This window comes from Anser cygnoides, chromosome 11 (assembly GCF_040182565.1).
Source record: "Anser cygnoides isolate HZ-2024a breed goose chromosome 11, Taihu_goose_T2T_genome, whole genome shotgun sequence".
NCBI classification, from domain to species: domain Eukaryota; kingdom Metazoa; phylum Chordata; class Aves; order Anseriformes; family Anatidae; genus Anser; species Anser cygnoides.
Window position 1 is genome coordinate 7,378,697 of NC_089883.1, and position 25,591 is coordinate 7,404,287.

A 25,591-nucleotide genomic window follows, 5' to 3' on the forward strand; every position below is an offset into this window, starting at 1 on the left:
CAGCTATGGGCGTTATGTAATCGGAAGCATACAGCCCCGGGGGGGGCTGCTTCCCTGGGAAAACATCACACGAGGTCAAACACCTGCACTTCTGCCAGGCCCAAACACGACTGTGTCAGCTTGTTCCCCCCAAGGCACTAAGCCTCTCACCGAAGTGTCACCCACCCTGTCGGCTCCTGAAGATGGGCTGAGAGAACGTGTCCTCGCAGCGGTGGGCAGCGTCCTGTGTGGAAAGGGCCAAGATCCTCTTTCCACTGGGATTGAATTGCAGGCAGCAGTGGCTGGGCTGGAACCTGAGCTGGGTTCTCCCTAGTTCATAAAATTAGGCCACTCGTTGCTCTGGGCTGTGAAGGGTGCCTGGGGAAGGGAGAAGGTGACCCGGGACACATTTTGATCCCGGACGGCTGGTCAGAACCCAGCTATGTAAGCTGGGTGATTGAAGCTGCTCGCAGGTCAACATCTTAATCTCCTCCGAGTCAAAAAGCCAAGAAACAGCAAGAGGGGCAAATTTCAGCCGGGTTGGCTTCGATTGACATCTTTTTTATGAGTTGTGCTCCGATGGCAGATGTCGTGCATTAGCGTTATTTACGCATTAAGAGACCTATAATTGGAGACTAGCAAGTGTCCTCATCACAGTTGACCTTATTTATGGAGGAGCTGACATCTGAATGTCAAATTTGCATCCATGACTTTTCTCCCCCTAATAACCACTCTAATATGCAAATACTGAACGGCAAAAGAATGAAAATAAATAAAACAGCTATTTTCGTTATCTCTGGGAGGATTTGTGTTTGCTGCGACTTTGGAGGCTGTATTGAGATTAGACTCTGTCACTTAATCAAGAAGTAAGTGAGAAAGAAAGGCATTTCGGATGCAGGAATATGTGAATTGTGAATCGTAAATAGCCTGCAGTGCAATCTAAGGGAAGAAGCAAGTATAAAGCGTATTACAGAGCCATTTGCAGTTCCTTGTTCAGGTATAACTGACGCTTACAGTTATTTCGTTAAATATTCTGTTTATATGCTTTTCCATCCTGAATAAGAAGTTATCCTGGTCCCTGGAGTGAAGGAGATTCATAAAATACCTGCATTCTTGTGCTAAAAGCAAGGCATTAATGGAGCTATGTAACTAAAGGATATGAGACATCAGCAGGGAGAGGATCAAGGAACAAACTGTTCCCTATTGCAATGGTAATTCTGCCCGGAGATGATACCAAGTGAGAGAAAAAAAGAGTCTTTGGTGCTTGGCATGATCTGGGTAGGAGACTTGGAATTTCACGTCGGAAAAGGTTGTGATCACTCAAAGAGCTTCTTTCTTCATGTCTCAGAGAGCTTTGGGAGGGCCCGGCAGTGGCACACTTTGTGATCAGAAGCTCCTTTGCCACCGCAGGAATGGGGCCCATCATCCGTCATCCAGCTCCCTCCCACAGCTCTACCCCGTGGCCCCAGGGGGATCAGGGAGATTCGCTCCACGTAGCCCTGATTGCCCCAGGCCCCCTGTAAAACCAATGGTGACAGATAAGCACTTCTGGAGGGTAAACTGTATCCTCGGCAAGCTGAAGTGCCCTTTCTCTTTTCCATGATTATCTGGACAGGTGATAAGGCTCCTAATTTGGTGCCTGAGGTAGCTGCCTAACTTCGGTGGTATTAATCGCTCCCTGGGGGTTTGCAGTTACATCTCCAGGGACACATGATAATAAAACAAAACAAACAGCCCAGGATTTTCCAGGCACAGTAACTCTTTATGAGGAGAGCACAGAATACAAACCAACCCATCCCAGACAGAAAAACCCTGTCTGCGTTTGCCTGCTCTGTTTTCCTTGCTCCTGTGTGTTTGGTCAGAGTCCTTCTGAATCCTGAGTCCACTTTCCAGATGGAAAGACTCTAGTAGGTGTCCACTCTCCAGGGACGATGCAGTAGAGGACTAACTCATCTGCTTTGGAGGGCTGAATGTGGTCACTCGTTGCTGAGTCTGAACAACTGTCCTCTTTGGTGATGGACTAGCAGGCCCTGCCCTCCTCTGCTGAGTACCACACGCATTTCCCAGTCAGTGAGGCATCTCTGCAGCACACCACAACGGGCATTTGCTACAACCAATTGACATTCAAAATCTGTGCATAAAGAGATGACACAAATTATTGTAGTACAAACCTCACAATTAGTATTTTGAGGATTAGCACTGAAATTGTTGAAATGCTTTTTCTTTTTTTTTTCTAACACTTCCTGAGATTTTACTTTTATTCAAAACAATGTTTTTTTCAAAGCTGTAATAAATTTGCATTAAAGAGGTTAATTGTACGAAACGCCAGAATGCAAAACATCTCAACATCGTTACATTTCAAAACTTGCTGATCAGATGCTAACTCTTTTCCTCCATAATACTGTTTTTATAAAACTGTCAAAGTGTGACTTAAGAGGAAAAAAAAAGTCTTTGGCACCTTTAATTGTGTGGGAAGTAGGAAAACACATTGGCTGGTGGTCTACAGGGCCAGATTTATGTACATGATGGAGTGCCAGGCACAGAATTATAACTGTTGCTATAAGAGAAAAATCAGGCCCTGTCTAACGCAGGGGTATAATTCTCCCCCATCATGTTGTGTCAGTGAGAAAAGCATCTCTCTTGTGGCTTGAAAGAGCAGGGTGCTCATATGAACTAAGTTTATCCCAAGAGGGATGGGGAAGAGCGTGAGATGAGCTGGCCTATACAATGAAGAAAACCACAGGTTTCGCTGTGTTATTTGCAGGGACTTTATCTGCTTGGTTCGCAGATGGCCGAGGGGAGATGCTTTCAAGGCCTTGCTGGCAGACTCATCCATGGAACTGAAACCTGTCAGCATGTGATAATTTGTGTTATTCTATATTTAGAGCAGCAAGTCACAGTTGCAGTTGTTCACGTCTGGTCTTTAAAGTGTCAAGGAGAAAGTGAGTCTTCCTTAGGCGGGCCTGAAAGTCCCTGAACAATCGCTGCAGAATAGATTTTGCTGCTTCATTTCACCTCAGTCAATACCACCGTTTATTCTGATGATCAAACATGAGGTTAAAAAAGGGTCTGTTGTAATTAACATCTGCAACTCACAGGTCCAGACCTATTCTTGACTCATCTTTTGCTCATCAATACAGAATCGCAGCTCCTCAGTCCACATGGATGGTCTTGGCCGGGCATGGGCTCTTTTACCCTACTCATGGGCCTGAGCACGGATTCGTACTCCATGGCTGGCTCCTTTCTGTACGGACAAAACTTAAATTGCAGTGGAGGTCTGCCTTGTTTCTACTTGGACTTTTTTATTCTACATCTCTTTCTCGACACAGTCTGGCTGGGATCCTGGTGTTCTGCTTGAAAACATATACATACATATTTTTAAGTATAATTTTGCCACTTGCCTAAGATAGGACTGAAAGGACTGAAAATATTCAACTCCTTCCACATCCCACATCCCATTGATCTTGGGTCAAAGTATACCATTTCAACACGATTGAAACATTTAGTTCAGATGTCAGCTCTTTAAAACAATATTTTTTTTTAACAATAGAACATCCATTTTCTTTTCAGAAGTGTGTTTTGAGCAACAACATGACAGCTTTCAATTCAGAGACTGTTACAAGTGGGACATGCTGATATTATCTGTTTCATTTTTTTGCAGAATGAAATCTCAAGACAATCAGGAAATTGTTGTGATGAAAGCAACCTCTTGCAAACCTCTCCCTGCCCCCCAGAAATCTGAAAAAAATATTCTCCCCATTACACCCCTTCCCAACTGCTATACTCCTCTTTTTTTTTTTTTTTTTTTGGCCTGTCAGTCAAAGTGAGTTTAAGCTTGACGGCCTGGCTAATCCTTGGCTTCTTTGCTTGGATCAGCTGTGTTGCAAACCTCTGCGCTATGTGTACCTGTCCTCCAAATAGAGGCTTGAGGCAACCAAAGCATTTTCCATGAGTCATGGAGTAGCCACCAGATAGCAGTACTATTCTACTTGGGCGGACTGGGGTTACACGGTGACCCAGACTTATCTGGCACCTCTGCCTCAGTTCTCAATGCGAATCCATCTATTTCTTCACTTTCTCATTCTTCATTTTTATTTTTCCAAACAGCACAAGCACATGAAAGTAGGGGAAAAAAAATGGAAATTCTACCTCTATTACTTCTGCCATAACAAGTGAATGTAAAACTATTCATAAAAAATAAAAAAAACAATCATGACAGGATTCAGGATCTGCTGAAAATGTTGAGTCACAACAAGGGACCCTAATTTGTCTGTTTTCTGTTTGTTTCTGTGGCAGATGAAGGAGGGTTGATTTAATTATTTTTTAAAGAGAGTGAGACAAGTGTTGATTTAGCAGTTTAGTCATCAAAGTAATTCCACTTACAGAGCTGCAGGACTCCAAAGAAACATGTTGACGAGCTAGGATTAACATCCTGCATGCAACAATGCAAGAGCTATGCTGACTTTCTCTGTAAGATACAATGAAAAGTATTTTTTTGTAAGGAGGCTTCTATAGAAACTGGATTACAAAATATTTCTTAGAATGGAATGAGACCAGGCAGCAAACAGGAAAAAATTACAGAAAATAGTAGTCATAAAGACATTGCCTGGTGAATAGATTTCAGCATTCATAAGATCAATAGCAGAGTATGAGTTAAATTAAGAGGTAGATGGATTGGAGAAAAGGAGAATTAATTTTAAAATGAATTTTGGAGAGAAATGGAGAGCTGATGAGGCAAGGAGAGACAAGCCTTATCCTTCCAGGTGGCAGGAACTTCCCAGAGAGCATGCAATGCTCTGGAAGCAGGAGAGAGCCTAGCAGGGTGCAAGAGATGAAACCAGCCTTGATAAAGCTGGCATAACAAATTCCGTCCACTAAAAAATCATATTTTTATGCAAGGTACAGTGAAGTGCATTTTATGCTGCCTTACAGAGTCCCTAGAAATACTTCTTGCCCTGGTGACTCCCACAGCAGCTTGCACTTTGCAGCAATGAAGTGGAAGGGAACTTGCCCTTAGATGCCAAGGGCCATTTTCCAAAGTTGCTGGCACCTAATTTATGAGTATGGAGTGTGCACACCCGGGATCTCACTGATCCTTTGGCTATCTGGGCTAACTAGACCAATGGGCATAAAAGGCATGATTTCTACAGGTGCAACAGGCATCAAAGGGCAAAAGTATGTGTGCACGACTATGCCTGTCCGTTTCCCATTTAGAGATGATATACAGGGTAAAACGTACATCCAAGAGAGCAGGTGCTGGGGAGGGCAGCAAGCTGTGCAGTATTTCTGCTCTTCCTCACATAGTGTCTGGTTTCTTTGCTCTGCTCTCCACCTTGTCATGGTGAAAAAGGGAGAAATTAGGTTGTCTGAAGATCAGGCTGGGGACCCATTTGGAAGAGATTTAGTCCAAATTTTGGCAGAGAGGCTGTTGGGAAGGGTGTGATGACAATCTTTTCTGCCCCGGCTGATTGGTGGGCCTGAAGGCAAGTGCGCAGCTGTATGTGGTCGGAGGGGCTGAGGGTGGAGGAGCAATGTCCAAGCACGTCACTTTTTCTGCATCCCCACCTCCTCCACAAAGGGGAGCCCAGAGACTTTTAAAGTCAGAAAAGCTCAAACCTTCTGTGTGGATCACAGAGCTGGAAATAACTGAGGTTCCCCGATCTATGGTAGCAGTGAGCTCTGCAAGGTAATGCTCCATAGAAAGGTTTCGGCCATGAAACCTTGAAACAGCATTTGACAAATATTAGGTAATATGTTTAGTCCTATCCACTTTGTTCCTTCTTTGATCCTTGTTTTCTTTGAGAAATGGGGAGAAAAAGAAACATGAGGGAAAACAGACCCGAGAAAGAAAACTGAGGAAAAATGGAAAGTGAAGAATATCAAAACTAAATGTTTTGCATAGATGTTCTATTTTAAAATTTTCTGGAAAAAAAATCTTTTGCCTTGGATTCTGCTTAATAAAAACAATGTTAATTCATGTGTGATTTTGACTTTTCCGTTTTTCTACCACCTCCTGCTTAACATCATATAAATATTGTAAGAAAAATGGCCTGGCAAATGAAGAATTCAGAAAGGCAACCACTGTGCTTCATTCCTTTCCTTACACTATTGACCCTAGCATAGTGATAAACTGGAGATCGGTTATTAAGATGAAATCCAAGGAACAGTTGGAGTTGTATTCGTAAGGGAAATAGTTGCCACGGTGTTGATTTTCATCCTCAGTCTCACAAAGTACCCTCTGATTTTGTTCATAGAAGTTGAGAGCAAAATCCACTGTTCATATTTGCTTCTTACAAGTTGGAGATTAAATATCCCATCCTAGATATGACAACGGGTATTCTGACTAGCCCTCATTGCAGTCATGCTCTTTCACAGTTTAAAGCTAATCCTTGCTCAGAAGGTGTAAAACTTGTGATATGTTTATTTTATTTTTTATTTTTTTAAATCCAATACTTCTGTTCCTTAAATAAGCAAGAGAAAAGCTCTTTTGCTAATTTCTGGCTGGAGTGGAGAACCAAGCTCCTAGTACTTAATACTTTTTGACCATTAAAATAATTGTAATAATTACAAGATAAAAAACTGCTTAGAAATAAAATAGATTAGCTCAACAGTTGCTGTGCTGCATTTGTAGTTGATGAGGCTTATTGTATTAATCAATTGCCTACAGCTCAGAAAGATGTAGGAATCAGAAGTGGAACGGGATGTAAACGTATCTAATTTTCAGCTTTTGAAAGAATCTAGGTGAATGTGCATTGCTGCTGTGGACAATCTGGGAGTATTTCTTTTTAAACCCTGCATGCATTTTTTTTTTTTTTTAACCCTGCATACAATTTTAAATAGCTGCAGAATAAAACAAAAGGACTGCAAACCAAAGATTTGTACATCCACTGGAGGCAGCACACTGTGTTGTAAAATTGCCCCCCAAAACTTGTGCCAATCCAGCCAATCTTTTCAGTAGCTATGACCAGGTTGGCAAATTCACGGAGGTTCCTGAATTTTCACTGAAATCCTACCAAGATTTTACTGTGTGTTGCAATATATTCATGGAAATACAGTTCATTTTCAGTCTCTAGAAGAACTGTACTCTCAAATGCTGAGATGCCATAATAGCTTACTCTTGTAGCATTTTTAACACGAATTTGAACATGTCAGGTGAGTCTCACTAAAAAGTCTTCTTTCAGGCAAACAGCAGGTCAACGTTATAAAGAAATGAAAATAGTCCATGACTGCTACTAATAAAATTCCTAGTTTGTGGGTTTTATTTTTAAACAGTCTTGAAAGGAAACCTTCTCCCGTAACTGCTGTGGACCAAGAGATTAATTTGTGCTCTGGAGCAGGAATAAGTCAGAAGCTCTTCAGAGAGTCTAGTGAAACAATATCTGCCTATATGTCTCTTTGACATGAGCATCCAGAGCTTTATGGAGCAATAAAAAATATTATTCAGATTGCTTAGATACTGATGTCTTGTCTTGACTCATTGCTTTGTTTTCTCTCCCAGCGTATTTATCAGAATATAGATGTTGCTACACATCACCCGCTTCTCCCTTCCTTCTTGGGTTAAATCCAAACACACCCTCACTGAAGAAAAGGCTGCAAATGTGCACAGTTTTTGGACAGTCTCCTTTTCAGAACTCATTGTAATGTGACCTTCACATATGTCCAGATTGGTCTGTCTGTGGATACTCCCATGAGAGGATAAATGGCTATTGAATTTAATGAGATTCTTGGTGCCCATCAGAGTTAAACACTATATACTTATTTGATGGGACAAGGATTTTAGCTTCATGTGTTTGTAGAACACTGAAAGAGTTTGTCGGTATTTGAACAATCATAAATAATGCTGATAATAAGGTCCAGGATGCAATGAAACCTATCCTGCATTTTCAGAGCCTATTAGGAAAGCAGAAGTATATCTTCTGTGTAAGTTTGGTGGGCTGGAATAGTGAATCATCCAATGATAAATCCATGCTGTATATATATGCTATAAGGAATGATGTGCATCTATTATTTTTGATTGTTATGGAGGGAAGGATCAGATGGGTCAACATTTTTCCCTGTTAAATGAGTTATACTTTTTAATATTTCATGATATTTTTATGACATTTGCTGCTTGTGTAAAATGTGTTTTTAAACCCCAGTAGTTAACTTAGTTCCTCAAAATCGAGCAGGGATTTGTACCCTAAAGGTGCAGGGATGACAATTTCTGACTGCAACTTTTCATGACTCTGGGCAAAAGCTCTGCTTCAGCTAAACAAGTCCTCGATGCTGAACTAGTGAGCATCTGAATTTTATTATCTGCAATAAAAGTGTATGAAATGAAACCAGGAAGTGCCTGTTTGTCAAAAACACCCAGAGCCGTTGAATCGCTGAACTAAGAGATGACACATTTGTTCCTATTAGGTCTTGAAATGTGAGACCCGTGCACATTGCCACCATGCAGCACACCCTGCACTTACTGGTCCTGGAGGCTCAGCCTCAGCCCTGCAGACAGCAGATGCTGCAACGCCAAAGCATCTGCCGAACACGGGAGACTCCTGGATGGCCGAGGGAGGGGGAACTTTGATTAGAAATACCCTGGAAACAAATGCATTGATGTATATAATTTTTCTATCCTAATACCGGGGAGCTGTAGAGAGTTGCTGCTGTTTCCTATACAGATGAACTTGAAGCACAGGACAGACAATATTAGAAAGCATATAAAATCCAAAGTGTTCAACTGAGTTGCTTCAGGTTGTCATCAGTGACCCCATTGATATCTGATCTTGGGGTTTGAGGTAGGCAGTGGTACAAGGGTGCTCTGTCAAGGACTACTGTGCAGAAGTGACTACTTGGAATTTTAGGGCATCACCTAGGGTCCTAGTGCTCCCTTGAGGAAAAGGAATGGTGCTGCCCCCCACACAGCTGTGCTGTGATGCACAGATTTCTATGTCTCCCAAATCTCAGATGCAGTGGAGTGACATTGGGTGAAACTCCCTCTATTCTCCCTTGGACTTGCAATGCAGCACAAACATGAGAGCTCCTGTTCCATTTATTCCCCTAAACTCACTGTCTGAGGAAGGGAGTTGCTACTCTATCAGTTCGCATCTTGGATAGCTAATGGGCAGAAGGGATGTACAGAAGCAATGCTGTTCTGAATCAGAATAAGTATGTTCCTGCTTTGGAAAGGTGCAAATCACAGGCTGACAGGTGCGGTGGGAAACTGCAGAAGAGTCAGGACTGGGAGTTGTAAGATCAGAGCAGTCAAAAACAGAAAAAAACTGATCTTGGAACAACTAGATTACCACAAACGTGGGGAATTCAGCCTCCAGCCTAGCTCTAGCATGTACTTCAGTACAAGTCTCTTTAGTATCTCTCTCCAAAGCGGGACTTTCATGTCTGTATCAATGCCCCAGTTTCGCAGTAGTCAGCAGGATTGCTGAGACATTGAATGTCAGAGGTAGAGGGGCTGGCGGAGCTGGGATTGCTGCCAAACCAGCTGAGATGCACTCAGCCAACAAGCGCTGATTCCATCTGTCCCAAGGTAATGATCCCAGTGAGCTGGTATGGAAATCTAACTGGTCCAACCAGTATACGCTGGGGAAGAGGTGGTGTAGGGATGCAAAACAGCCTCCTGGCCTCAGCAAGTGATGAAGGATTGAGACCTTCATGTACCTTTGCGTGTCTTTGTGTGGTCAGATGCTTCTGGTATGCAGAAATGCCATGAGTGAATTATTTCCAATAACCTCCTTCTAAAGACAAGACAAAACAGAAGAGAAAACAAGGAGGGTCTAGCCACTGCTGTGGCTTTGAGAAGCTTTCTTTGGAGACAGAAAGTATTGTATCTCTACCTAACAGGTTCCTAATGCTGCCCTGTCCTGGCAAAGAGTCAGAAACTCAGAAAGCAAAAAGGGCATCTGGAACACATGGGTTGTTGCAGACTCAGCATTCTTATTATTTTTATTTTGAAATTACTTTGTGCTGGCATTCAGTGGCTGCAATCCAGCTTGAGGAAGGCATGCACAGACAAACAAGCTCCCTGCCCCAAAACAGCTCACATTTTTAGTTTACAATGCTACTACTTCAAGATTCTGTCATGGATAATATTATAGACTAGCACATAGACAAACAGACTTTTTTTCCTCTGTTAAAGTCCTTCCTACCTTTGAAAAATCATTTATCTTCTTTTGAATTACTTTTTTTTTCATTTTTTTTTTCAAAATTGATCAAATGTCTTTTGAAACTTTGGGCCTGTTTTTCCTGGTTTGTCGTGGAAGCAAATAAGACAGATTTATGGCTCCCTATAAAACTTCAGCCTTGTTTATAAATTGCTTGTGATTGATTAAGTAATAAAAATGCTTTTAAGACAGGGAGGTAAATCTCTTGGCTAATTGCTCAGTGCTTTACATTATAACCTTGTTACGGCGACTGGGCCGGACAGCTCTGCCGTTCCTATCTCATGAGAGTCCCAGTGGAACAATCACCCCCAGCGTGCTGCTCTGCCCTGCCTGTCAGAAGACACAGACCAATAATTAATGGGTCAATAAACAAACCAAGTGATGCAGCTGAAACACAAGAACAAATCTTGTCCTTTCAGGGGTGATTTCCTAGCAGGGGATGATTTCCGAGGCCGGAACACAGCCAGTTTTCGTTCATGGCCTAGAGGGCGTCTGGCCTAAGTGCAGGCCCTCTGCCTGTCAGCTACTTCCTCTCCGCCTCAGTCAGGGAGCCCTGAGCGAAGAAATTGCCTGCAGTGACCAGGGTTTGATAAAAGTAGGCACAATGAAGAGTAACTTGGAGATACTAGGGTGATTCGCATGAAAAATGCTTTCACAGCATGACTATGTTTACTGATTTTGATACAAAGTAGGGACCCAGATCACATCAGACTTCAGGCACCATGAAAATATGCATAATATATATTTAACTGGAGCTCAGCAATCATGGATTTATTTTTATCTTGCCAAACCTTAACTGTGAGAGAAAAATAAAGGGCTGTACATTCATTCAATTCTATGGCCTGCGTGGAACGGGTCCTGTAGCAAATGTTGGACGGAGAGAACTTTCCAACAGCAATTTTGGTACAGTTCAGCAGCACACACCTTCTGTCGTGGAGCAGCCCGTGAGGCAGCCCCTCCTGACTTCAGCCTCACGCTGTTACCTCAGATCAGTCTCTCGGCCAGCACACATCTACAGCTCTCACGTGCCGCAAGTACACACCACTTGGCAAATTCAGACTCTCCTTGAAGGCCTCAGCAAGGTACCAACTTTCTTCCTGGGCCCTCAAAATCAGGGGGTGTGAATGTGCTTCTACCCTCTCCTCCTTTTGTTATTATTATATATTTTTTTTTAAAAGTGGTCAATTAGTCTCTTGACTCCGTGGCACCTTCCCGGTGTTCATCAGCGTCAGAGGCAGGAGGCTGATTGCTGGGGCTGATTGCGGTGTCAATGCTGCTGATTACAGGGCCTTAATTGCGATGATGAGAAAAAGACTAAAAAGTCATTGAGCCTTAAAACCCTTCTGGAGGGTGGGCACTATTTCTGTGGAGAGCTGGTGTCCGGACCAGCACCTCTCCCTCCCTGATGGATTCTCCATAAGCACCAAGATGTGCTGGGGTGAAGGCTAGCTCACAAAGACACTCTGTGTCAAGGATTTTTTTCTGTGAGGGAAATGGAGGTGGTTTTCTCACAAACCATCTATGCCCACACCAGCTACCTGTCCTGGGACTGCCACACCTTCAGCAGACACCGTTGTGGTAAGATGATGCTGAAGGAGGTGGTTTTACCTGCAAACTGCAAGATGCAGCCAGGCCAGGCAGCCTCCCCTCGCCCACTCACCTGCCTGAACAGATACATGGTATTAACATTTGGGTTTTTGCACACCTGCATGGTAAAAGATGAACTAGGTAAATGAGCCCTCTTTATCATTAAAATCAAAGTAACGCTTTGACACACAAAATCTGCCAGCAGGCAGTTCTGCCTTTCATGTACTCACAAATGTCTTGGTGTGGCATGACAAGATGATCCCCCTTTGTGGAAGCTTGTATCTTGGGGAAAAGAGCAAAGGAGACACCTAGCTTTAAATATGCTATTTTATACTCTGTGTATCTACTTTACATATTAATTTCCTTAATTATATACATTATCATACCCCATGTTCAGTTGTAATATCATTTACTTTGCACCATGTTTGCATTAACGCCCCTGTCACGGCTTCATTATTATTATAGCCAACGTTTGCAGGTGTCTTATCAAAATGCCCAGAACCAATGCCGTCTGGGATCTAGTTCACCTGCATTCCAGTCTAATGAGCGATCACATGCTTATAGACTGCTCCCTAGTTAATGCAAGGTCAGACTCCAGTTTTCAATTAATACAAAGCTACATTACTCAATCCGGCTGAAAATCAAACAAAATCATTGCACCAATTATTCATTTACTTATGCTAGGTAGCAAAACTTCTAATAGAATGTTCTCTGGGGTCTGGGATCTCTTCAGCATGCACAACTATGCTGCTGTAAAATCTTCATATCATCAATAAGACCCAATACTGCTTGACATAAGAAAACATCTGGACACTGGATGCAAAATGCTCTCTGTTTTCGTCCTATGCCTGGCCTTATGCATATTCCTTAGCTGCCTGCAAATGTCTCAAAAAGCTTTCATTGTCCTTGCTGGATATTTTATGCCTCTCTTCTGGATCTTAATTATATAATAACTGAGCTAATCAGTCCCAGATGTAGTAAGTCACAGGGGACTGTTTTGTTTCCTCAGTCCCCACATAACACATGCTGGTTCATGCAATTAAGCAGCCCTTCTGCATCCCGGTGGAGTGAATGACAATGTCTCAGTCAGAGAACTTAGGCACTGATGCTGCCTCAGATTGAGTTGGCTTCTCACTTTCTTGCACACTCAGAGAAGATTAATGAGAATTCATACCGAGGGGGAAAAACATAATGTTTTATTTTGTAGGCAGCAAGCACATACAATAAAAAGTATCTTTTTTAATAAAAATCAATGATGACTTAAAACACACAATAAATGTTGCAACATTAATAAAAGATGCTACACATAAAATTAGACCTAAATGTGCAGTTTGCCCAGCTATTTACAACCCACATTTCAGGCCTTATCATGCTTCCAGCAGAGAGTGAAATGGTCTAAAACAGCTGTCAGATGGAATAAAATAAATATGGTCTCAAGTGCAAATAAAACAAAACAGCATACGGAAAATTCCTGACTACAATGTCACCTCCCCACAAAATGAAGAGGAGTCAGCATGTAGCTCTGAAGCACACATGAAGGTTGCGACCAGGCAGGGGTATGTAGGGTGCCAAAACTGAAATCATGGAAAGCACTAGTGGGTTAAGCAATGTGGAAGGGGATCGACTTCTGAATACAGGGCCCTGAAAGAATGGCACATCTTATCTGCCTTCATCAAGGCAGGGCTGATTGTGTTATATAGTGCTTGACAGATGCCTGCGTAGACAGTTCTTAAACACTTGCCATGTTGGATGCTGCCATCTTCTCACACAGTTTACTCTAGTGCTTCACTAGCCTTCACATCACTTGGTTTACCCTGGTATTTAATTTATTTCTTGTCCTGTCTGCCCCGAACTTGGAGAATATTCATTTCTTTGCTGCAGCCTTATGTATGACAAGAATAGGTTTTTTGTTCCTCCCTGCCTCCCATCTTGTCTTCTGTAAGCCAAACAACCCCATTTCCTTCCCTGGTTCCCTGTAGGTTACATTATCCAAACCAGTTGTTGTCATTCTGTATTTAATCTGTTGATTGTCCTGGCTCATCACTTTTGTGCTGAATTTTAAGCCTGCTTTCCAGTGTGATTTTAGTTACTTTATGTAGAGTGTTGTGTACAAATCTAATAAGTTTATTTGCTGTTTTATCATTGTATTTATTAATGAAAATATTGAGCAGCACCAGAACTAAGAGGCACCATATAAATTCTCCATGTGTAAATTCTCTGTGAGACATAGCCTTCTCACCTAACTACAAACCATTTATTACTCTGGATATGGCTTTTCAAACATCAGAAAAACATCAGTTTCCTTACTTTATCATGTGCAATTACAGTTAAAATCTTAGAAAGTCAAAATACAGAATAGCTTCTGTGTCATTTTTAAGCACGTGTCCTTTTACTCTGGAAAGATAGTATAATAGTTTACTATGTTTTTCTTAACAGACACATAATCCTCATCTGGCAATACCTGAACAGCGGAAGGAAACTGAAAGATGGGTCTTGATGGAAGAGGGAAGGTGCTGCTTTGCATGGAAATGTACGGATGAACTCCTGAGAGAGGGACTGGCAAGGGGATGGGAAGAAGTAAGTGAAGAATGGACAAGCAGATCTGTCTGAGTCAAATCTAGAGATCATAGTAGTATTTTTGTGCTGATACCATGGTAACTCTAAGGACACGCAGAGAAAAGAATAGCAACAAATTTATTTATTTGTTTATTCTGTTCAATGATATGTACCTGTCTTACCCATTGAAGCAGGCACAATTGGAAAGACCGTGTGCCGCACACTGGGTCAGACTAAACAACCATAATGATCCCTTCTGGCTGTAAAGCTGCCAGCTGCAGTGAGCTTTTTTTTTTTTTTTTTTTTTTTTCTGAATAAAGAGAGAAGGATCTGGCTCATTCCAGATGTTGCCAGTTTTGCAGGACAGACAGGCCACCAAGGGGAGAAGCGGGATTCCCCATCTAGTGTCCTGGATTACATGCCTCTGAGGTCACTGTCTTTAACGAAACCCCAAAGAGATAATTGTATATAGTTGCCGCCTTCTTGCAGTGGCTACCTCCATGGTGGAGGAGAACTTTCACTGACTGCAGAAGGCTTTAGATCAAGTCCTCGTTAAATACAGTTCAGTCACAGGGAGAGAGGAGGTAATGCCCCCATTTTGCATCCTTTACTTTCCTTAGTTATTTAGTGCAGCTGCTCCTCCTAGCAGTGTGCTCCAGTAATTGCCCTTTGTGCACTCTAAATAATTTAATTCCATCCTTGATTATTTATACTCTTAGATACACAGAGACTTTTATCACATACCCTGCTAGTCATTAGTTACCCAAGTGGGCTATTTTTAGCAATGTTAATCTTTCCTCAAAAGTCACTGCCTTGAGTTCCCTAATCATTCCAGTCGCTCTTTGCTGACCTCCCTCCAAGTTGTTGGCAGGGTGTACTGTGCAGCCTTTTATTTATTTATTTATTTATGTTGAAGATCCCTTTTGTGTTTTAATTCCAATAAGCATGAGATAGCACAGTGATGCTGGCTGGTGTGAGTCACTGAAAATGAAGAAATAAGGCCATGTGATATGCTCCAACCTTGACAAGCTTGGGGAGGTGCAAGGTGTCGGGGGGACTAGAGATGCTGAGAGGGCAGAGAGTTGTGCTATTTCAAGTGTTTGCAACAAAACTTGAAGTTATAGTAACTCCCCTATTTTGGGGCATTGTGGCTCATTTTGAGACCTTACAATCACCTTTTGTCTGTGAGACTAGTTGCATGCGGCAGGGTAAGGTCTGAACAAGGACCACTGAGTCTGTCTGCAAGCAGATGCAGATTCACACTTGAACTTGACAGCTTACTGGTCTGCACTTTAAATTCAAATACCAGATTAGATCTCAGAGGAACTGAATAAGTTTTACCTCAAGATTTTTCAGCCTGATACTCAGATTGAGAACACCTTTCACATCTTGCATATGCCAGGTAGAAAGCAATGCATCTACTCACCTAACCCCCTGCCCTCATTTCATTATATTAGGATCCATTTAACAAAGAAAATCTGTCACATATTTTCATGTTCCCTTTTTTTCCAGAAACAGCCAGAGGTTGGAAAACTGTCCTTCTTGTATTGTTACCATGGAGAAAAAAAAAACCCATGAACATCGTTATTTAGGCTTTTCATGTTATCCATCAGTCAGAAGCATGGAACAAGCTATATGAACCTGCCTGACCCCAAGCACAGAGCACACACTCAGTACAGTAAAGCCAGGATATCCATCACCCTGTGCTGGTGCTCAGGGTCAGCTCCCTCACTAAAGAATAACACCATCTGCAATATCTATATGCTTCTGCTTAGCTCAGATCCCAAATGGAGTTGGAAGATAGAAGTCAAATGTAAGCACTGAGTAATTTGGAAGAGTCTGCATCTGGTCCAGAAATGGGTTAAAATATTGCAATTTGGGCCATTGCTCAAAATCTTGCAGACAGAAAGTCAGTGGTATCTTTTCCTTTGTTTAGCTTCTTACATTCCCATCTCTTTGTGTCCCAAAACAACCCCACTTTCAACTAGAAATAAGGACTGATGTCATTGGTGACCACTATCCCAAAAATTGACACAGCCAGGAGTTAATCTTCACTTGCATAATTTCACTGATTCCAGTAGGATTTACAGCTCCCAGTCCCTAGGCTGAGAATAATAAAGCCAGTGCAGTCTGGCTCTCTTTATTATCCCTCTTAAAGTTTATGTCTTCAAATATGGTCTGGTTATGAGTTAACAATACTGAAAAGATCAATACCAGAGTCTGACTAGGGGAGCTCAAAACATGTTCATAAAAGTTAAATTAGAATCATAAAATGATTATGGGCTCTGGGTTTTCTTTTTTTTTTTTTTTCTTTTATTTATTATTATTTTTTTCCCCTTGACTGTTCTGCCTGCTTTGGGTGGTAGTTTGCTGGCCAGTGGGGAGGTAGCTCACATTTGTGTTCCCCTCCTCTGTCCCCACTATATCTTCTCTCAGGACCTGAAGAGCTGGAGCAGGACTGTGCAGAGACATTTCCAGAAGGTTTTGATGGGCTTCAGGTCACATTTAAATGCTCCTCATTTTTTATCATTATTTTTCTGAAGGAGAACTTTGATGGCTACCTAGCAGAAGGTTCTCCAAAAATCCCAGAAATGAATAAGAAATGCAAAACACATTCTCCATCTTGACTACAAGAACATTGTGGGCAGTGCCTGTAACACTCTTAATGCTTTTGCTGGTTGCTCCAGCCCATGACGATTTCTACCCTCTTGCCTACCCCTGCAACACTTGTCCCAAAAAAGAAAATCTCCTATATGCTTTTATTGGTTTGTTCCCTTCCCTTCTTCCCATGAACCATCTCAGCTTCTTTAAGGGCAAAGTACAAAACTAAGTTAAAATACATTGTATGCCTTTTTTTTTGTAAGTCTATAGAGATGTTTCTATGAATGACCATGTAAGACATGCAGAGAAATTTGATCCTAGCTTATTGTTAGTAATTTTATGGTAATATGTCCTGTATCTGCTTTGGCTGCTCCTCTGCTTCTTCTTACTTGCTGTATTTTTAATATACTCATCCTTGCCATGTCCAGTGAGTGAAGGTTGGATATTACCCCAATTTATCAGGCAGCAGGCAGAAGCACAGGACAATAAGCTCCCTCTGGGGTGCAGCACAGGATAGATGAGCTCCTCAACATCAGAGCACCTTCCCCCAGCATCTCCTTGCTCTGCTGCGGTGTGTTCATGTGCGTGAACACATGTGCACTCCTGCACGTGGGCGTACTGTGTGAAATACCAAACTGCTCTTGAGAACTACCTGAAGTAACCTTGCTCCAGCTTCTAACAAAAAGCGTTGTTCAGTGATTTACATTCCTTTGTAATCTGATGCAGTGATTAGAAAATCTCTTCGTTGTAGTTTTTCCCTTTAATGCAGCAACCAATGACCCCTCTGCTGTATTTGAGAGAGAAATGTCAGCTCTTCATGTGGAAATGAGTCAGCCGATCGTATGTAAACATCAGGGGGAGCAGCGAGCGTGACAGAGACCTGAGCGAGGAGAACATGAATTGGGCTTTAATCTAATCACAAATCTCGCTTCTAGGGAGGAGAGCTGTGTGCTGCCAAGCGCCCTAGACAGCAGAGACAAGTCCCCAATTATGGATGTGCAGACTCAGGAGGATTAAAAGAAGGAGCTGGCAGGCAATGATATTGTGCTATTTCACTGTTGCTTTGTCTTTGATGCCAGCCCTGGCACCCTCTGTTAGCCATGTTTGTCATCTCCGCCAGCCCTCTGCCTTTGCACCACTCCTTCTTCTCCAGGCCGTTGGTGCATGGAGAGGGGCACAGTCATTCTGCCCTGCTGGCTTTTCTGCAGAGCCCTTGCAATTTGCCAGGACTGGCATTAGACAGATTTTGTTTAGAACATCGTGTGCAGCCTGTCAATGGGGTAGGGACTCAGAAAGGACTGGCTGCTTCCCCTTCATCTGATGGCAGTTTTCCCCACCCTTCAGCAACTCAAGGCTGCAGCAGAGCTGCTGGGGCAGTTGCTGGCTGCTGCTCTCCTCTCCTTGTCCGAGCCCTGGTATGAACACCCTGCAGCACGTAGAGCAGGGAGGTGGTAAGGCATGGACTGGGGAGATTAGGTGGCAGGAAAACACTGTACTCCTGAAACCCCATTTCCAAAGAGCCCAGCTACTAAGAGATTGTATCCCTTCTAGGTAGCTGTAATGCCTTCGAGAGCAAGGCTGGGGAGAGACAGAGAGGGAGGGGGCTAAAGAAAGACATATCAGGAAGGCAGGGAATAGCATGGGGGGTCCAAGGTTAGCTCTGGGACAAAAGGATGCAGTCACTCATCCAGGTGGGCAGTGAGGGTATGGCGATGGGTGGTCAAGGGGACAGATTCATGGATCACTTGCTGGATGAAGGACAGTGGAGTAGTGAAGCTGCTTTAAATCTTTTGTTAGAGATGGGAGAAAGGAGAACCCCAAATCAGCTGGAGGGGCAGGATGGCCACTCCTGCTCACAGGGAAGGGAACAACTAGGAGCTGTCTGAAGAGGAGAGATTTTCCAGTTTCTCTTAAAAGAGGATAATGGGTCTGCCTTCAGGGAGAGAAGCACGTTCAGGGGACAAAGTGTGCAAAGCACTGCACTCAGGTACTAAGGAGCAGAGTTTTAAGCTACTGTACTTTACTTTCAATAGCATGTCCCCTGGGCAGACTCCATCTGGGCTATTGTTCTCCATCATACCTGTTGTTCAGCCACTCTGCTGTTCCCAAATAAAATGAAATGAGGCAGGTCCTAGTTCAAAGGCTCTGTTCAGAGCAAAACCTGTTAGGAGACATCCACCAAGCTCACCCTGCTGCTGCCACACACAGGGAATTGGGGAAGCGCTCTCACTTTGAAAAGTGTCTGCGCAGCCTTGGCACAGTAGCACACCACGGTGGGTGGTTACCTGCAATCTGGCAGCCAAAGTAGACTAATGATGATTAGTCTTGCAACCAGATTGCTGCTGCAGGCATCTTTGATCTTGGGTCATCTCCGCGAGTGCTGTTCTAGCAGTGGGGAAGGGAGTGTCAGTGAGATTTTATGCAACCACATTTTCCCTGGCCAGAGCTCTGCACAGCAGCTCTCCAGCCCTGCTCTTTTGGGCACTGATGGGGAAAACTACATTTCTCTGCTCTGACCTTTGGAACAGATTCTTCTCCCCATGCTGAGATTATTGCAGATCAATGATTTTTAAGTGCTGACATAAACACAAATACTACACTTTGACTGTTGTTAACAGATACTGTTTATTTCAGCAGCCTTTCTCAAGAATATAAAATTATGTTTACAATTTTATGGAACCTTTCAGCTGAGGAGCTCAGAGTTGCAAAGGCTCACAAAGCCCTTGTGATGTCAATCTAATGCTATTGATGAAGATGAGAGCACAAAGAGATTGAGCGTAACAGCACAAGAACAGCTTTTATGGCACTACCAGCTTAGAAGACTCGGAAGTCTATCTAGCCTGGTACTGTTATTCCTGTTTGCATGCTAGTAAGGAAACCTGTCTAATACCCTGACTGCTCTTTGCTTCTAAATGCCTGTGGCTCTAAAGTTTTCTAAGTTGTAGCTGTTTTTTATGACGTTAGTAACTCCGAATAGTACCTATGGACCTGTTCATGAATCAGTCAAGATCCAATAGGATCAATGGAGCCAGGTAACATCTTAGCATGAACAAGAATTTCATGACACATTGCTCAGTCAAGCCAAATGGAAAAGAAAAAAAGGCAGAAGTCCATCCATTTCACCGTCATACCCTACGCTTACCTTTAAGACAAAGAGAAAAAGATATAGGGGTACTAGCATTACTACCTGGTTTTCTCAAGTGCTGCCAGACTCCCCAGGAACTCCGGTAATGCTGAAAATTAGACCTCTACCTGCAGACTGGTCTATGTCTTTTGTTATGAAAAGAGATCCATGCTGCAACCTCCAGATGTATATAGGGAGATATTTAAAGTGAAAAATGATGAGAGTAGATTTCCAGCAAGTACAGAAGAGATGTAAAAGCATTTTGAAAGAGCACACTGTTCCCAGCCCTGCACTTCACTTGCATTCTCAGCTAGTGTAGCTGGAGAGGGCTGGGTAAATGAAGGTCATTGCTGTTTCTTGCAAAAGTGTCTGGAGGGTTGCTTTTAAATGAAAGGCTACTTCTCTCATTTCTTTCTGGTCTAAAGCTGAAGAGATCTGAAGACTGCAAAACACTGGGCAAGCAGCCCAGCATTGCCTAGAACCGTGAGCTAAAATATTTGAAACTTTCAATATTCCTCTTTTTTTCTTGTGATTATTTTGTTTTTTGCATTTAGAAAGAGCTACACAGCTCTTTTGAAGCTCAATTCACTGGTGCAAATAGAAGAGTGATTAAATAAATCCAAAGACCAGATGGTTTGGGAATTTAAGAGAGTCTAAAGATTCCCACCCTTGTTGTGAGGTCAAAACCAGTTTTACTGCCTGAATATCATTAGCAAATAATGGACTTGGTTCTGAAAGAAACCATGACTGCACTAGGATGTCTCCTTGTAGTTTTCATGGGGTGTTGTCTCCATCACTAGAAATACCTCCACCTGCTGCAGGTTACTATCTCTTCTGCACCATTTACATGGGGCAGCTGGAGACCTCCTCCTAAGGTGGCCCAAGCCGAGTTTTTGTGTGTTGCCTGCTTTGTGCTGAATTCCCACCGGGTAGGCTTTTGCTCCTGGGAGGTTTAGGGATGCCAGAAAAGACACTGAGAGAAGAGACACGAACCACCGTAGTTTTGTCTTTGTTAAGGAATAACTGGGGTCTTGCCTCTAAGTCTTGGTGGGGTGGCAGGTTGCCAGAAACCGGGCCACCCCTCAAGCTAGCAGTGTTAGCAGAAGAACTGGAGGCTGAATATGGTTTGAGGTTGAAGTGTTGTCTCCTGGGTCATGGCACAGGCTTCATCAAAAAAAAAAAAAATCTTTCCCTCTTCATTCTTTCTGTGGGAATAACAGAACAATTGTCAGTCACCCAACGCTTGTCAGTCTGGCCCATTTCACCAAGACCAAATTTGTTTTGCAATATGAATAAATTAAGACAGAACTGAAAAATGCCTGGATGAGGATTAATTAATCATATACAGAGTCCCATCAGCTCGCAGGGCTCTACCACAGGGCTCCCAGATCATCACTGGTATGTTCTGAAAGGCAGCCAGTGAGCAGGATCTGATTCACTGCCTGAATTAATCTGTGTGAATGGCTGTGGGATCCATTTGAAAGCAGCACTGAGAATTGGCCTATAAAAAGACAGCCCAATTTTTCGTGGAAGCTACTTTGGGAAATGAATGAGGACTTTACAATCTCCTTCAGCCATAAAAAAACATACACATCTCATATTGCTTCTTGCCTATTTTAATTAAACCAATAATTAAATTTTAATGAAATGAAGGTTTCCCTAAAAAAGAGTCAGCAGTGACTGAAGAGTTTCTGTTTGGAGGAGGGAGGCGAAGTGGATGTATCAGGCCACTGGGCTTGCCTCCCCCCTAACAAATGCTGGAAGAAATACATGGTGAACAAGGTTCATGTAATGAGCTGAACAAGAAACACTTATGATAATGAAGTCAAGAGGCAGCTTGTTTCATACGGCTCTCCCTGGCTGTGTATTTTTTCCTTGCTTCTCCCAGCATAGTGCTGTATTCGCAAGGTCTTGACTTACACCTGGGAGGCTGCTGCTGCGTGAAGTCTTTAGAGGTGCCAGCAGCAGTCACACAGCAGCCCCAGAGACACGTCGAGGTATAATCAACACTTAGCTCCACATTGCACTGAAAAAGGTGTAGACATGAGCCTCTGTGGCCACTCTTAATTGAAATTGTCCTCTGAGGCAACTTTTCATTAGAAATGAGTCAAAAACCTTATGATTTCACTGAGCCTGTCTCCAGAGTAAGGCAGATTCACATGCAAGATTGCTGGGGCAAAACAAAGGTTCACAAAATGCTACCCAAATGACAAAAGGGCACAGATGTTCAGATGAACACTAGGTCATCAGTAATAAGTGCTGGTTGCTTCAAATGCACAGAAGTGTACATGTGGCCACAGACTCTTTGACTTTAGGGAAAAAAATTCAACTGCTGAATAGATGATGAAGTTTTCTTCCTTCCTCCCCAGATATCACCGCCTTGAGTTTTCCTGTGATGGCACTGGGGGCACTGTGACCTCTCTTCTCCTTCTGTCTCTGCCATTGATGCTCTGTGTGTCCTTGAGAGACTCGTCGTCGACTTCGCAAAAGTGTAAGCTGGAAAAAAATGATTGCCTAACTCCCAGAGATGGAGTTGTGAGAGTTGATGGATTAATATATACTGCATTGTGTACATGTCAAGAGCTATTGATGGGCACACCAGGGAACGTACCAGGCACATCCAGGGCTAAAAGGAAGAGCTGCCACAGCTTGAATGAGAGGTGTCATCTGGGGACTGTTAGCAATTATGACCTGTTTGTAGAAACCACCACAGCAGAAGGGTTTGCATTGCTAACACACCTGCATTGGTAGGCATTATTGATACATTCAGAGATTATCTGAAAATGGCATTGGATGATTATTCTTTTAACATCTCTTCTTTAGTTTAGTTTACTTTGAAACATGGTTGATACGATATTGCCCTTTCTGGATTCGTGCACCCACCCTAAAAACTTATGAACCCAGTGGCCTATTTCAAAATGTGTTTTACAGAGAAGCAAAAATTCTAAAGATAAAATAATTCATAGAATTTTAGCAAAAATATGTTTCTAGGTAGAAGTGAGACACCTGGTACATGCCACTGATGAAAAAAAGGCTTTTCCATTGAACTCTGGAGTACCTGTGGGTAAGGAAAGTGTGAAAAGGGGAGAGTCCAAAAGATTGCCCTAATCACTTCTAGGGGAAAGCTTGTGCTTTCTCAGACACAGCTGATCAGCTGTGAAACTCCATTCAATAGGAAACCAAACTTCAGTAACCACATTGCTTACAGAAATAGTTATTACTGAAGAAGATTTCCACAGGGTTTTCACTTTGACAGAAGGCCTCTTCTGGAATTTTATCAAGCCATCTTCTTTAGCAGGTTCACAGAGGTTCATCCAGGGACTTGGAAGGGAAAAGTAGGGAAAAAAAGCAAACCAACAAACAAACCACAACCGGCGATGGAATCACCAGTAGGATCTATGGACATGACATGATATACCTTTAGTTAGTGTTTCCATTGGCTTCACGGATGTGGGGAAGCTGGGCCAGCTCTTTTGAACTACTTCCTTCCTCAAGTGTTTGCAAGAAGCCTCTTTTCTGCACAACCAGCAGGCTGAGAGGTGGGACGTATTTCTGAGTACTACAAAGCAAAGTCAGAAGGGCCTATCCTTCTCAGAGATTGCCTTGAATTGCTTCCAGAGCCAAGTCTTCAGAAATCCTGTCTGCTTTCAATCAGTCAAAGCAAAATGTAGACAAATTCTGTCCCTCAGTCTTACAGCTTCTCTCTCTGAGATGATTTCCTTCCTGGCAGAGCAAATTTCTCTGCATTTCAAATTTTGTTGTGTTCCTATTCACAGGAGAACCATTCATCATTCAGGATGGAGAGAATTTTAATGATGTGGGGTTGTAAATAACTGCCCATTCTCAGTTCTAACTGTGCTTCTCACGCAGCCCTCAGCAGTGACAGTCTGCTTCCAAGGCCTCTGTAGTACTGCTAAATTTATTATGTCACAAACCAGTATTCAGGGTCAGTCTTAGTGAAGTCTCAGTGTATATATAGAGGCTCCTCCAGCCTCTCTATATATATTCAGAGAATTCAACTCCAGCTTTAGAGAAAGCCAGGCCTCATGGGCCCAGGGGCAAGAGGACAGAAGAACTTTTGCTTGTCTTTGGAAAAACTACAAGTACTTGCAAACAAAAAGCAAACCAAAACAAAAAAAATAAAACAAACAAAAAATCACTTGTCATTTTTGTTGATATTTCTGTCTCAAGATACAGGGATAAAGGAGGAATTTTCCTGGGAGTTTTTCTGTTTGCACCCAGTTACATTAGATTTCGAGAGCAGTCACTCCCAGGCCTTCTGATGCAGGTGGGTGGTCAGTAAAGTCATTCAGTACTGATTATCAAATACAGTTAATAAGTTTAGTAGCCCACTGTTGCTGAAAACATTATTGCATGGGATAAAGTGCTTGCAAACTTATAAGGGGTCACAGTGTTTTTTTGCTATGGTGAAGGTGAAGTTTAGAGGTCTAGTGGTCAAAAGTGGTTTCTTATTTAGGTGCTTCCTCTGACTCGTCAAAAGTGGTTTCTTATTTAGGTGCTTCCTCTGACTCTCTTGAAGATGCCCTTCAGGCATTGCCTCTGACAAACTAGTTTGTGCAGCACTATATATGAGCTAATAGCATAGCATTACCTACCAGTCTTCCATCATCTGTGCAATCCCATACCTCCTGCAGTTTGCTTTTTCTTTGCTTTTTGTACCTTCGTGGGTGTTTTTGCTTGTCCAGTTCAGCCCTGGAATGATATTCATTCACTGTGATATTCATTCATTTTGGAAGCTTGTGGCAATCAAAGCAAAACAAGATGAAGCAGGATGGCCAAATAAGCTTCTACAAAAACTCAGGTGTGGGATATATTTTGGAGTTAATTCTCTGTGCTCTGTGTCCCAATATGGTATCACCAGTAACAGCCCAACTTGCCATGTTCTCTTCCATTTGCTGGTCTCATTAAAATGTATGACCCACTAGACTGCTCAATTGGTCTGAGTGTTCTCCTTTTTCTTTGTTTCTTATCCTTTTTTTTTTTTTTTTCTCCCTGGTGTCTTTGCATACTGAATGTTGCTGTGTGTGTCAGAGATGCTAAATGTGAGACAAACAGAAGAGACAGATATACCACAGTTTGTTCTGTTAATGGGAAGGCTTTGTGTACTGCTGTGTCTGGCTGGCATAAAGTCCATTTCCTTAAACATTCAACAAAACAGATTCTTCCCTGTCTTGCACTTATGTCTGTGCTCACACTTTTGCAACTTGGGTGCCATATACAACTGAATTAGCATAGAGACATTTTAAGCAGACAAAATTGGTGACAAAAGTGACAAAGAAAATAAGAACCAGACTGTCAGGGTATGAAAAACAATTGTTTGTTGTCTTTTTTTTTTTTTTTTAATAAGCAACTGAAAATCTTGACACAGGTATGTCTACAGGAAAACAGGGAGGGTATTTTGTCCAACAGAAATATTCGCTGAGCTGCAGGTGACAAAACAAGGGACCTTTACCTTGTACTGTTGCCTGGAGACTTGATAAAGGCAAGTAAGACACCAGTGCTGTTAATTTAACTATTGCACTATTATTTCATTCTCCTTCCGGGTTTCTTCAGCACATCCCTACTGCTG

General features: G+C 42.6%; 1 long non-coding RNA gene across 1 annotated transcript; it reads left to right on the plus strand.

The window, feature by feature from the left end:
• Positions 1–10,292: 10,292 nt before the first annotated feature.
• LOC125183726 (uncharacterized) lies at positions 10,293–24,196 on the plus strand. The gene is made up of 3 exons (XR_007166199.2): positions 10,293–11,215; positions 14,157–14,297; positions 22,371–24,196. It is a non-coding gene; the product is annotated as an uncharacterized lncRNA (long non-coding RNA).
• Positions 24,197–25,591: the final 1,395 nt, after the last annotated feature.